Source organism: Pipra filicauda, unplaced genomic scaffold (assembly GCF_003945595.2).
Source record: "Pipra filicauda isolate LSUMZ 115617 unplaced genomic scaffold, ASM394559v2 scaffold618_size212816_pilon, whole genome shotgun sequence".
NCBI classification, from domain to species: Eukaryota; Metazoa; Chordata; class Aves; order Passeriformes; family Pipridae; genus Pipra; species Pipra filicauda.
Window position 1 is genome coordinate 151,531 of NW_024104774.1, and position 14,553 is coordinate 166,083.

At 38.9% G+C, this 14,553-nt stretch overlaps 1 protein-coding gene across 2 annotated transcripts in view; it reads left to right on the forward strand.

Moving 5' to 3' along the window:
* Positions 1-14,553, forward strand: part of BICC1 (BicC family RNA binding protein 1) — a 102,536-nt gene that overhangs the window by 55,397 nt on the left and 32,586 nt on the right. The window contains exon 1 of one of the 2 annotated variants that reach the window (XM_027745981.2): positions 12,925-12,991. The exons of the other annotated variant lie outside the window; for it this stretch is intronic. The gene's annotated coding sequence lies outside the window, so the exon portion shown is untranslated. Of the gene's footprint in view, positions 1-12,924; positions 12,992-14,553 lie in introns of those variants that run through there. 2 annotated transcript variants of the gene reach the window in all.

Consider the following 14,553-nt stretch of genomic DNA (forward strand, 5'->3'; position numbering starts at 1 on the left):
ATATATATATTATCCCTGCTTAATGTAGTTGCAGCTGTAACACAGCTTTTTAGTTCTCTGTTTTCCTTAAATGACTTCATTATGCTGAGCTCAAGAGATTAGCCTTTTTTCCCTTTTTCACAATGCATATATATCAAGTCTGATTTTAATTTTGTTAAAAAGTAATTTGGAACTAGCTCTACTGTGGAAAAAACTGCAGTTATTGGCAACACAGCATCTATTAATTATCCTTGTTGAACTCCAAGATCTTTGCCTTCTCGTTTTGATTGTAGCCATAGAGGTGTAGTTTCTTGTTAGTTTGGATTTCTAGATCAGAAAAAATTTGCCTCAAGAAACCAAAAACTCACCACAAAAAAAGGCAAATAAACCCCACAACATCCCTACAACCCAGAACTCAGTACAGGGATATGCAAACCCACTGATTCAAACAGCAAGAGTTCTTCTATAATAAACTCTGTCCCTGAGTGTTGCTTTCAGTAATGGTTACATTATCAATAATGGTACAATATCATAAAACCATTTCTGAAAGTGTTCATAGAAGTGAATGAAAAAGAAATTGCTTGTTTTTTGGCCTTTATTTGTCTGGGGGGGAGAAGGTGTTGTGGTTTTTTGCGGGGGTGTTGTTGTTACGTTTTTTGTTTTGGTGGGGGTTTTTTAATTCATGTATAAAATGTTTTAAAAAATGACCAGATAAGAAAATCAAACCTATTTTGGTTCTGTGTTAAACTTGAGTTGATCCTGTCAGGTTAACCTGGCTATGTGTGCTGTTTGTGCAAATGAGGGAGTATAATATCAGCTTTTGTATTTGAATTACTGAATTCAAGCTCAGCAAGGATAATTAATTAATGCTGTGTTTGTTTTCCAAAGAAGTTAAAGGTTGTATATTTTTCAGAGATGGTTGAAGTTGCATGGAAACATTTGCTTACAAAGGCTACTTTTCCTTATTACACCTGATAGGATCTTAAGTCTTTGAATATAAAAGTGAATTCTGCTACTTTTGTAACAAGTACGCCCATGTAAATTATATGATAAAAATATTTGTTTTGCAAGTCCTCTTATAGTTTCACTCACTTATAAAATTGCAATCTCTTCATTCATAGCCATATATAACCTCTAAAACTGTGTAAAAGTAATGTGGTGAATAATGCAAAACAGAGCTTTGTGTGCTGGAATTGCTTATTATGCTTCCCAGTACTTATCTGTGTCGCTGATTTATCAATCTTAAAGAAAAATACCCTTTACCATAAATTACTGTAAAAGGAATGGATAGTTTGTGTTTCTGTAAATGCAGTAATGCACTGAGTTTTATTTTGCACATAAGTCTTAAATGCTGAGTCAGCCCCACCTGAGAACATCACAGAGCATCACAGAACTATCAAATGGTTCAGGCTTGTTAATTAAACATGTAATGGTAGTTTTTTGTAGTTTTGGTCAACTCCTGCTCTTGACCTACTTTCGTCTCTGTGTGATGTTTTTAGTAACAATAATTAGGAAAAAAAAAACCAAAAAAAACCAAAAAACCAAAACAAACTGATAGAATGGAAGAGAGTGAATGTGGGATGTATCAACTAATTTTTCCCTACCTTTAAATTCAGTGCTATGAATAGCCACTCAATTGGCTTAGAGCCTGAAGCTCCAATTAAAAAAAGATGGTGGGGAAAATTAATCAGGTCCTTGGAGACCTGCAGTGGTTCGTGGAATTTTTTTTATGAACTTGAGCTTCTCTTCCACTAAGATGTTTTTGAAAATTGTGCCAACTGTCCTGCAAGGCTGGACCCTGACTCTTGATAGGAACCAAAACCTATAGAGTGATGTCCTTTCCTGAACAACCGCAGCCTGTAATGTGGTCTTTAACTAAGGATGCAGAGTGATGCAGAAAAGTGTGTTCTGAAGTGCCTCGATGCTTAAGCACTTACAAACAGAGGTAACTTCTGTATTGGTTCATGATCAGGTTTTAATTTGTTTACTCTCAGCAGTGATTTCAGTGTGCAGATCAATGGAAATGTAGGCTCCAATTGCCCAGAAAGCAATGTACTGTACACCAGCTGGGACTGTGCCAGCAGTTCCATTGCTGCTGCTGATCCAAGGATGGGTTCAGGCTCTCATGGGGCTGTTGGGTACCTTCCCTCATTGGTATGGATCCCCACCTTTCCAGGTGAGGAAATAGTGCCCTGTGAGTTAACTGATCCAGTAAGGTGAGTGGAGGTGATGATTTAAGGTGAGTGGAGGTGATGATTTAAGGTGAGTGGAGGTGATGATTTGAAACCTCTGCTGTGGGCACCTGTTCCCTCAGGAGAGGAGCTCTTCACCTGCCTGCACAGAGGGCAGCAGAAAGATGAGCCTTTGAAGTCACTTCATGTGTCTTTCCCAATCTCTAAGTGGAAACAGGATCCTAGTGCATCAGTTTGAGACAACCTCTTGTAACAGCAGTAGACACAGTAGTTTTTGATCACGTACCCCTAGGACAACTTTATCCCATAAGTTGTGAGCAACCACTAAGGTGCACTTTGTGCATTTTCCAAGCACGTGGGGAGGCAAAGGTAGTAACTGCTTTTGTTAGAAACAAAATCAGGGGAGACAGAACTGTTTTCAGAGCTGGTAAACAGCACAGTTGTGGTCTTATCTCCCTTGCCTTGCTGCGTGCCTAGGGTCTGTGCCTCTGCCTCCATAGCTACCTGCTAGGCAGCCCAGCCCTCCAGCCTGGCGTGCCCTCATGTCCAGCCCACAGACAGAGGGGGCATTTGGGGCCACTGGTCTATTGAGGTCAGGGCTCTTTTGTCAGCAGAATTTTTCCTAAAGCTGCTTGGTTTTGGTTCCCAAGGTATAAACTTGTAGGTCTGACTTCGTACCAGCTCAGTAAAGGTTTTCTCAAAAATCTTGGCATTTAGATGCCTTTTCCTTGTTGGTGCCCATGACAACAGAACCATTGGTTTGGGTATTCTGTGTCAGCTCTCTCTGTGGGCAGCAAAATTCCTTTGCAGCTTTTATTTGACCTCACTAAGACCAGGAAAAAAGATTCACCCTGTTATGCAATTGTCCAGCTGATAACTGTGTATATAAGTAGATTTTTTAAAAAGGATTTTGCTCATATCTTAGAAGTAGCTGAATCGCGCATGTGTTTCTGCAATGGGATTGAAAGTTACTCGTGCCAGGAGATAAATGGTGCTCTGTAATGTTTCTTGAAAATGCTGACAGGATTTGGGGGATGGGAAGATAAGAAATTATCTCTGCAGTTGCTTCATAAAATAAAATTTCAGTTAGATCTGGTACAAGATCTAGTAAACTCTGAGTTTTTTGTGTTCCTTACAATGGCATTAAACTTATTTTTGTGCTTGACCTTTCTACAGCAAAAGTATTGCTATTTTGCATTTTCCCATAGGTAAAAATTCATTAACTTGATAAATGGGACATCTTATATCCCTTTTTTTTTTTTTTAAATCATGCAATGTAGGTGAAACAAAATTGAATAGTTAAATAATCTGTAATACAGAATAACTTTGTTTGCAAAGTTGTTTAAAGATGGAGAAGTACTTGCTTGATTATTTTATTCCTTTCTCTAATTATGATGGATTCTAATTTGTGTCCTCTGAATTGCTTAAAACTGGTTTATCTGACTTGATCTTGGGCTGTGGTAAATCAAATATGCGTTTTCAAAGGAAATAAGATGGTGAAAATTCGTAATATCCTGCATCATCATCACTGGCAATTATCAGAATATGGAAGATACTGGTCAAATCCTTAACTGACACAGAAATTATCTCAGTCTGTCAGGCTTTAGAGCACAGCTCTGGCTGGAGTCATCTGCTTGTAATGCTGTGTGTTATCTGCTTGTTAGCTGGTAGTTCTCCTTTTTTTTTCTTTAGAGAAGGGATTGTTCATCCTCCTTAGTATTCTCCATAAGAGAAGATGAACTCCTGGTTTCAAATGTCCATAGTACCTTTTCGTTGTTTGTTTATCACCGTGTACTTTTTCCTGGGTTTATTTGGAGAAGTGTTGAGAAAGATCAAGTGTCATGTTTCACCATTCTTTAAATGTAATGTGCTCCTGTTTCTATGTGTTTAAATCACAATGGTTTGAAGGTTTCAAGGGATGTTGAGAAGTCCGTGATTCCAATCTAATGTTATTGCATGCAAACATATGGCACTGACACGAAAAACTGAGTGTGCCAATTTAAACACATCAGTTACACATTAAGCATTGGTCAGGGAATGGAGCTGATGTGTTAGGTTAGTAAAAATCATTTAAATTTTTGTTTTGATTTGCAACTAAAGTGGCTTGAGTGGAGGAGGCCAGAACCCTCCAGCTTTCAAAAACACAGAGAAACTCAGATGCGCAGCAGAAATCTACTTCAGGGTCTTGTCACAGCTTGGAGGGGAAAAAAATTCATATGCCCACAGATATTACTGGGGAGAACAATACCTTGAAGGAATAATACCTAATGTGTGATATTCTGTAACTGACAAAAAAAATTGTAGCGTTTTTAGAGTTTCTTGATACAGTGTTTCTGTAGGTGCCTTCCAAAGACCAATCTCACCCAAAGAGAGTGTCTCACCTGGTGCCTCAAGCTTTCCTGTGGGCAGTAGCACTTGCAGGAGAGGCTGGGGACTGCATTCCTCTCTCCAAACCTGTGCAAATCCTATAAACTGTCTAGAATTGCAGTGTTATGTGAGTGTTATCCTATCTCTGCAAATCTCACATTATAAATGAAATTTGGAGGGGGGGGGGGGGGGGGGGTTTGTAGTTGCTTTGGTTTCAAACATTCTTTATACTTTGTAGTCTAAATATAGATTGATTCTGTGCCAAAGATCAAGTGCAAACATACAAAACCATCATTGATAGAAGTTCTAGTATCTTTAATTACTTCCTCTGGAAACTATAATTTGAATCATATGATATTTTGGAGTAGCAGTAGGAGGGAATATCTGAAAAAATAACTATAATTTAAGCTTTTCATGTCTACAAACTTAACTTTGTATGAACTGTGCTAGTCATTTCATTCCTCGATTATTTGGCAAGACCAACATTTCCTGTAAAGCAGGTCAGATCTAAAAAGAACAAAATCTAGGGCATAACTAGTGTTCCTGTGACTTTTTTTTTTTTTTTCTAGATTTCTAGCACTTAGAAAATGTTATTTTATGGCAAATGTTTGTTGATAACTGGTAGTTGTGGCTGTGTGGCAGCACTGGAGCTGTGGGATTGGTTTAGTTTAACTGGTGAGACCAACACCATCTGGCAGTGTTCATCAACCAAGGACTGTTGGCAAATGTGTACTCCCTGTATTAACTCCTGTCAAAGGAAAAGGCAAACGAGCTCTTTTTAATGGGAGGAAAGCTGTGGGAAAGGAAAAAGTTGGAAATGAAGTGAAATGGGGGAAGTGAGAGACACAGAAAGGAAATGAGAGGCTGTGAACAAAGTGAAGGCAGTTGGAAAGAGGTACATCTGGTTCAGCAAAGGAATGGCAGGAAACATGAGATTAGAGTGGGAGTCTTAAAGAAATGAGGATTTTGAAGGATTGGAATAAGGAGTTAACGACAAAGATGGTGTAAAGACAGTGGGAAGACAAATAAGAGGTGGAAAGAGGAAGATGTCACAGCAGGACTGGGTGAAAATGTGTCCAATAAAAAGTGGAGAGGAGGATTCCACCCCTGGGCTCATAGGTGTTCATGAACTTCAAATATGTATCCTAGTCTTGGAAGTTACACACAAGGTTCTTCCTTGATGAATATCCTGGGTGAAAGCTGGTAAACACCGCTGTATTGATGTATATGTCCATTCCTGTCCTAGAGCAGTGATTAAATACCTAACATGTCACTTTTCTCACCTAATGTCTTTGTGCAGCTTCCATAAAGATGCGATTTTTGATGACTGTGATTGCAATTTGTTAGACATTTAACAGATGTCTTTTTTCTTGTATCAAAACATAAGTATGATTTAAAATATCGGGAATGTAAAAACATTAGTTTCTTGGCCATGGGATTTGAGGATATTGGCAATTTCTACTAAAAAAAATCACAAAACAGAATCAGAATGTGTGCAAGTAAACCAAAACAGCAATAAAAAGGATTAATATTGAGTGCAACTTTCATCCAGCTTATTGGATTTGTGTCCAGTGCAATGCCAAATAATGTGAACTCACTGATTTTGCAACACTGGAGGAGAGCAATAGCCAAGAAACTGAGAAAATGTTGGGCTCCACGGAAATGTTTTGTGAAACGTGCTTAAAATACTCGAATGCCCAACAGCTCTCACTGGGATTTCTAGGAGGAAATTTGTGTTTCTGTGAAGCCGTACATGTGCAAAATGCATTCCCGTGCATAGTTCTCCTCTCCCGTTTCTCTCGCAGTGAGTGCAGTGAGCAGCTAAGCTCATGTTCGCTCTTCTGCCTCTGGGTACTGCCATGTGGAGGATTACAGAGGTGAATTGACTTGCTTACAGATGTGCATTGGATCACTTCAAAGAAATCTGAACAGGCAGAAGGAGTGTTTGCTCTTTGTGAGTGGAAAGTACCCACAGAAAGTAGCTGCTTGGGTGCAGTATTTGTTGGTTTGTTTTCTGCTTGCAGGAGATTTGTCTGAAACTTAAGAATAAGTCCAGTGACTTTCTATCCTTAGAATGATTGAAATGTAGCATCTTTGTTTCTGTTAGATATTGGGTTGCCCACAGGAGCAGTAGATGCCCCATCCCTGGAAATGTTCAAGACCAGGCTGGATGGGACTTTGAACAACCTGATTAGTGCAAGGTGTCCCTGCCCATGGCAGGGGGTTGAAACGAGATGATCTGTAAGGTTCCTTCCAACCTAAATCATTCTGTGATGTTCTCAGGCTCTGTCCCATACTGTGCAGCTTTTTCATTGAATGTTAATTCATGGGATAATAGGTATTTATAAAATTTGTAAGTGGCATCGAGTTGACAGAACACAATTTACGCTCAAAACAAATTGAAGGAACAATGGAAAATGAGTAACAACTCAGTAATGGCAACTCAATACAGGCTGCTTGGAGAAGAAACCTCAGGTGCACAGTATTCAAGGGGTTTAAACTTTGTGGTGTACAACAGAGGAAACAGGCACTGGAGTGTGATGCTGTATCTGAGAATAAAGCAAACTGGGTTGTAAATAATATATAGAAATATCTATCTTGTGCAACTTAGTACTGCTGAGGTTTCATCTGTGAAATCATAGCAGTTACCCTGATTCTCAGTTTGGAGACAATCCAGGGGAAAGCAAAGGAGATACTTGAAAACACAAATTGGGAAGAGTTTAAAAAAAATGTAATGTTATATATAAACTAGCAAAAAGGCTATGTGAGTGTAGGAAAAAGGTGATTGCTATCAGTGTCTATTTAGGTCAGGATTAAACACAAACATTTGTCTTAGAGATCCCTCTTGAAGGACAAAGATAATTATTGCAGTAAGTTGCATAGGCTTTGGAGTCCCTACTAGTGGAGATTTTTCAGGACAGATTAAACAGTTATCAACAGTGCTCTAATGTACTAGATCCTGCCACAAAGGTGCCTTAAATGATCACCTGTAATAGCTTAGTCCTTTACTTCTGAGACTTCTGAAAAAAAGAACTGATCCCAATTCAGATGCTTACTGAGGGATGCTGCAAGAAGAAATCCCTTTAGAAAAGCCACAGTGGTGCACATGGGTGCACTAGGGAGAGGAGCAGACTTTTGGATTCTGTAAGTAAAGATGGAGTTGATTCCAGAGTGAGGGGTTTGGAAGAAAAAATAAACCAAAAAATCACTGTAGAGAAGACCACTTGTAGCATGAATTATCAGTAAAATGCCAGACAAAGATAAAAAAGCTTATGACAAAATTGGTTATGCTTTTAATACGCTGACTCATTATATTAAAGATTATTACTTAGCTGTGTAAGTAGTATATCAGTCCAAAGGAAGACATTTTAAGAAACTCACTCTATCCTTTTTTTTTTTTTCTTTTCCCCCAATCTACAATGGCAGACAGGGATATTTTTTGCATATTTTCTGCTTCTTTCTCTTTTGTTATTTTCGTAAACAAAACTTTAACCCCACTCATTGCCAACATCAGCAGCAGCTGAAAATGAACATCTGGTAACTTAGATTTGAGTGCCCAAATTGCAGTTCCTTTATCTGTGTCTGCAAGTGCTGTCCTTTGCTGTTCTGTTCTCATCTGTGGGCAAGAGCTGGGGGGCGAGTCAGTACTGGGGCAGAGTGTGTGTGTGTGGGGGGGTGCACATTCTTCACAGGTGAGACTCTGCAGAATATTTTAGTATTTTAACTTTTTTTTTTTTTTGGTTTACGTTCCTGCCACAGACTCAACCATGTGTAGTTGTATTATTTCAGAACCAGTACTCTCCCATTAGCAGTGCCTGGGTGTTTAAAGGCAAGAGGTGACTGCTGTGGTGTCTCAGCCAGTTTTGCCAGTGACAGGGGACCTGGGTTTGTACCTTCTAGTCTAGTTTTTTTTATAACTTGCCATGAGTGACAATATTTGCTTATTTTGGCATCAGAAATGCATGCACGCAAATTATCCAGTCTTTGCTGAGTGGCTGCTCCCCTTAGGGTGAGATGCAAAGCTGGAAAAATTCTGCTGTTTTTTGTGTTTAGGATGTTTGGCTTGTGAATATATTGAGGGAAAGAATCTTTGTAGTTTTAATAGTTTGTAGTCACCTTAGGTACTCACTGCTAAGCTTCCTAATTAACCTACAGACTACCTGTTGCAGTTTAATGATTGCTTACCCTAACACAAGTTTGTAAATGGTAAATATTTTCTGTAATGTGTTACTGAGGCAATCAATCCATAATTGACTTATATTTAAAGTGAGTCTCTTGCTGACATTGTGTTTATTGTTTGGAATGCCAGATTAATTACAGCATGTATTGCAGTTGCTGTATTATGAGCTCCATCTGTTTTTTATTAACTTTCTCTGTAAATGAGAAACTGTCAATGTGTACTGTTTCTTATGTTCTGAAGAAAAATTCCCCCAAACGCTATAATTGTGTACTTTAAAAATTAAAGAACCGTTGTGTTCAGATCCCAAGTTCGCTTATTTCTTTTGTTTCTGGAGCAGCTGACCCAGGCAGAGATGACTCCTCCCTGTTTTGCAATAAATAAATGGACAGAAGAGACCATCCCAGGGCATTTGAAACTTGGCCACAGGAGTTCGTGTTGAATCCCTTGGATCTGAGCAGTTAGACACGCACAGATCCACAGCAACCCTTGTGCCAGCAGCTGGCAGCAAATCCTTCATTTACTGGAGTTATTTACACGAGCCACTTCAGAAACCAGACCCATCCATTAATCCTCCCCCTTTGCGTGCAGTGTAGGTGACAACCAAGAAAGCTTTTAAAGTCACATTTGCCTGAGCCTTTTATCTTGTTTGTTGTTGCCTTGTCAATTTTTCTGTGCTCCGGGGTGTGTGTGAGCCCACTATAGCCACGAGTGCTGTTTCTGCAGGGAACTGTAAAATCATTAATTTGTATTGTCTCAGGGGAAGATAAAATACATTTATGGTGACACTGGTGAATATTTTAAGGAAACGAATTCTGAGTAGCACAGGAGCCAGCAGATGTGCCTTGTACTTCTAAGTACGCTTATGAAAGAGTGATTTGAACTTGGTTCATTTCTGTAGGAAGTGTATGAACAAGATTTCTGAGCTTTTCTGTGTTTAATCAGGACTTGCTGTGCTTTCTGTGAAGAACAGCAGTTTGCTTATACTTGGGCAGATAAGGGAGAGGCAAAATACAAACACAGTTGTAATATGAAGGGAATTATCAAGGGGCTTAACATCCAGTCAGAGTGCTTGGCAGTAACTGCAATAAAAACTGAAATTTCAAGCTCTGGAATGCAGTAATATAAACTCTTATTGCTGTAATTGTACTTGAGAGTACAAATTTGTCACAATCTTTCAGGGAAAACTGCAATTAGTGGATGTATTGGTTTGGATTTTTAGGAGCTTCTAGCCATTAGCAGATACCTTGCAATCAGCTCTGCACTGCATTTATATGCAAACTGGAGAGTGAGATAGTGTTTTGCTCTGATTCTCATCTTTCTATTTAAACTCAATTTTTGGGACACGAAAAGCAATTTTTCAGAATGATTGCTGAAACTCACCTCACAGAGATGCTCTGCAGGTGATTCATTTCCCAGAGGGGAGTTTTGCTCTTGGTCTAATACTGTGGAGTGATGGACAGAAGTGATGCAGAGAAAATTCATCTGCGAACAGCTCAGGAATGATTTCCTGATTTAAAAGGCAACACTGGACATCTTTAAGGTGTTTGGTGGTTTTTTGTTTGTTTCTTTCTTTTGTCAGCATATCACAAAGAAATTACCCTTGCAGGGAAACAGTGTAGGCAGAGTTGTTTACTTGCTATGAACCCTTCCCTAAAAACAAAAGCAAAGGTTTTTGAGTAGGTCACTGTCCTTTAGGAGTTGAAGGTTCTCTTCCCAGGTCAGCTGCAACCTGTGAGTCTTGCTGGAGAAAACAGTTTAATATCTGTGAATAAGAATAACCTTTTTCATGTAAGATATACAACTGTTACAGTGTCATATGAATATTGCCAAGAAATGATGAATTATTACATGCGTAAAATGTGTGATTCAGTATTCACATAAGAAATTGTTTGTATAAAACCATCTAGAAGGTTTTAATAGTTAGAAATAGTTGTCACCAAAGGGCCAGTCTTTTTGTTGATTAGGTGCATCACAAGTGGGTTTAGAAGGAAGATAGAAACACTACTTCCCCTATCTGCCTGTTTGCTTTTTTTCTTCCTGGAGACTACAGTCTGCACAGCAGTGATGCATGGGAAAAGCCAGTACATTGCCCATACTGGCTGTAAAAAATTATTCACCTTGTGCTTTTAAAAAATAATAACAGAAATAATCTTGTTCAATGAATGGCAGAAACTAGTTGATAACAAACATAGCAATTTTCGAGTCAAATTTCATACACTTAATATTATTGTAACTTTAAATACATATTGATATTTCACATTTCAAGCCCAAAATGTAGAGACGGAATGTATGTGACAATGACCTTTGTATCTCAATGAAAATGACTGCCCTCTTACAGCTTCACAAAAAGAGCTAAGGGGGATATTCTTCGTTAGTACCTACCTGTTGTAAGCAATGTAATTTTTATCTGGTACGTGGAAATTAAAAATAGGTAGTGAATATGATCTGCCTGTATTAGAATTCCCTTCATAAGAGCCTAGTAAGCCATTAAATCAATATTACTGTGGAGTGTTAGACTAGGGTTTTACTGAATTGTCAGTGCTGTAAGAAAACCTCTGTTTTGTGCTGCTGTGAGTCCTTGTCATGCCTGTCTGTCACATCTCTGTGCCCTGGCACCCCCCAGGTGCAGATACTTGGTCACTAGGATTTATTTGCAATAAGACCTTTCTACATACACAGGTCTTGCTTTTATTATAAAGTAAGAAAAAGTAAGTACAGTCAATAATGTCCTCGAGATGAGTAATAAAAGTTCTGTTAGAGCTCACAGTGCATGATCTGATAATGCCTTGCTGTGACTTGAAATATGAATGGTTGTCATGTACTTTGTGTAGCTGTTGCTACTTGGTTGACTCTCAAGAAGACTGTTCAGGTGCTTCTTTATTGGACTCTTAATTTTTCTCTTTATTTAGAAGTAACAAAACACACAAACGTAAATCCCTACCTGTTCATCAGGAATATGGTTGAAACAATCCCTGAAAGCATAATAATCCAGGAGAGAACTTTTCTGGGGAAATTCATTTCACAGTGTGATATTAAAGCAGAGAAAGTAATAAAGCATTTGTGATGACCAAAAATATTATATTAGCTGTCTCTGTCTTTAGTCACCAGATGTCTGATGTCCTGTTGAGAACCAGCTGTTTCTATATTTCTGATAACATTTCTTTTCACCCTGTTCTCAAGAGGACAGTTCTGTTTGTCCTGTTCACCCAGGTGTGTGTAGTGCATTAGTCTTCACTGCAGACTCGCTGCATCTTCCTGGCCCAGCCCCAGAATTGATGCTTCCCAGTAGCTGTATCAAAATCAGCTCACACAGTGCAGTCAGTTGGAGCAATAAGACATTAAAAGGTCCAGCAATCAGGGAGCAGGAAGGTGCAAAGGGAGTGTAGTTGGCTTTGGAAGTGGGAGCACTGCAAACAGGGTTGAGCCCGAGGTGTGCATTTATGCTCACAAGTCAGATGATGGGTTTTATTTAGCAAAACACAGTCACAATGACTTTTTTGAGAGTGTTGGTGTAAGAAACTTAAATTATCTCGTGGCTTATGCATCAAAATGGTAACCCTGAGTATGAGTTTGTGTGCAGTGAAGATATAATGCTGTTATTTTTGATAGGAATGTTGTGGGTTGTTAATGTCGTCTCTCAAGTTTATCTTATAATACTATAGCTATTTTCTTCCCTTTATTTCTTATTTTCTTTCCCAGGGATTGTGATTCTGTGTCTGTGCTTTGAGATACAATAGCAACAGACATTTAAGTAATGAAGTGTGAATTCATTGGTTCCACGCTGAAGAAAACAAGATATAAAAGACTTTGTGTCCTGCTGAGAGATTGCCTTGCTTTTTTGGGTGACTGCTTAGGCTAAAGGCTGGAGAGCAACTGCCCAAGAAGCAACAGAATTGCAGCATGGTGTCTGCCTTTTGGTGGCTAACTGCATTTACAAAATGTCCCTAAAGCCTTTTTTAGAAAAAGTAAAATAAGGAATTTAAGCTAATTGTGGTGGTAAGAAACTGAAATTGTGTAACTCAAATGGGGTCTCTGGGTGACTACAATTAATTCATTCTTATCTCTTCTTTTCAGGTTTTCTTCTTCTCCACCTTGGCCTTCCCCTTCAAATCTGGTCACTTTTCTGTGATGTGTTACTGTACATTGCCATAAGATCTGTTACCTCTTCCTTGTCTTACCTCTTTGCTTATGCTTTAAGAGAAGTCTTTTCAACTTCTGTCACTGGTCCCGAAATCCAGTCATCAGTAGTTTATCTCTCCAAACATAGGTGCAGGTAATCTGTTTTTTAAAGCTTATCTGATGTTTCTGGCTAATTTTTGCTTAGTTCTGGGCATTCTGAAGATGAATTTTCAGTGTTCTGCTGGGCTGTTTCAAAGCCACTAAGAGACCCAAATGCGGGCTTCAGCTCTGATTTGTACAAGTGCATCTCATTTCATTTGTGATGGTACATCAAACATATTTCACTTTAAGGAACCATTTTATGTGAAGTAACCCATTGCAAATTTTGAAGTTTTCTTTTGAGCTGCACTGAAATCTTTGAGAAACAAGATTCTTTGCTCTGCTCTGCCAGAGATTGCACAGCATTTCTTCGTGTTTCTGTGTGGGTAAGGTCAGTGTCTTTACTCAGTCTCTGCATTGTGAATATCTGTGTATGTCTGCCTGTGTATGTAAATGTGTGTTTTAAGTGCAATACTATAAATGGTGGAGAGGAGGGAGAGAGGGATTGTAGGCTTCACATCACACAGTTGTTGCAGGGCAGGGTTGAAAAGCAATGCTCTCGTAGTTAATGCTTCTCGAGTGATTGAAGAACAGTAACCAAACTGTAAAAGGTCTAAAGGGGTTGTGTGTAAACTGCTTTCCCTGGAGCTGTGGCAGGAGCAGTGCAACAAGTATTTACTTTTTCTCAACCTCCTTCTCATGTTCTGAGTTGAGCAGAAATTCTTCTAAAGATGGTTTGGAGTTAGATGCCAGTAAGTGGGAAAGTTAAGAGTCAAGTTCTGAGAAGACAAAGAGTCTTTCAAGTGTGTGTGCACATATAAGCAGCAGCTCTTCCCAGGGACGTTTCATAATCAGTTGTTTGTCCACAACAAACAGATCCCCTGGAATGCCCAGAGCCTCAGGATTTGTCTGCTCTGAAGACACTATTAATTGCTTGCAGCCCATGTTGAGTTCCATGATGCTTTTGATTGTGCCCAAGTTCACCAGTTGAAATCTCGTTCAGACACGATGATGCTGAAGTCTAATTTCAACTAAAAAAAAAGACAATCCCAAATGAAAAAAACAAAGCCATGTTTTTGAGTGATATCTGAGGATACTCAGCAGCCTGCAGTAGGAAATGATTCATTGTGTTCTGCCTTAATACATGAGTACCTTTTTTCTTCTGTGGTTTAGATCCTAGGAGATGAAGTAAGTGCACTGAGGGGCATTGGAGAGAGGGTAAGAGTTCTTTTAAACTGATAAGCCAACAGCAACAAGTGCCCAAGTGATGAATTTACTTTATTGTTCTATCAAGTTACTTTGCATGTACTCGTGAGCATTTGCTGAATGCTTTTAGCCTTAGTGTTTCTTCTCCATGGCAATACTTTGAGCCTGTATTAAGTCTGTCTTGGCTATTACTGATCCATCTAGTTGGGTCAGTGAATATCTACTTCTGCAACGTGTACACACAATATTTCCTAATTTATTTAAAAGCTTTAAATAAATTGTTTCAATTCAATTACCCTTTTCCCCCATATTAACAGGAAGCCTTACTTGACCTTGACCTTTTTGCTTAATCCACTTGTTTTATAGGCCTATGTTTCATCTTCTTGTTGTAGGGTGATTAATGTACTTGCC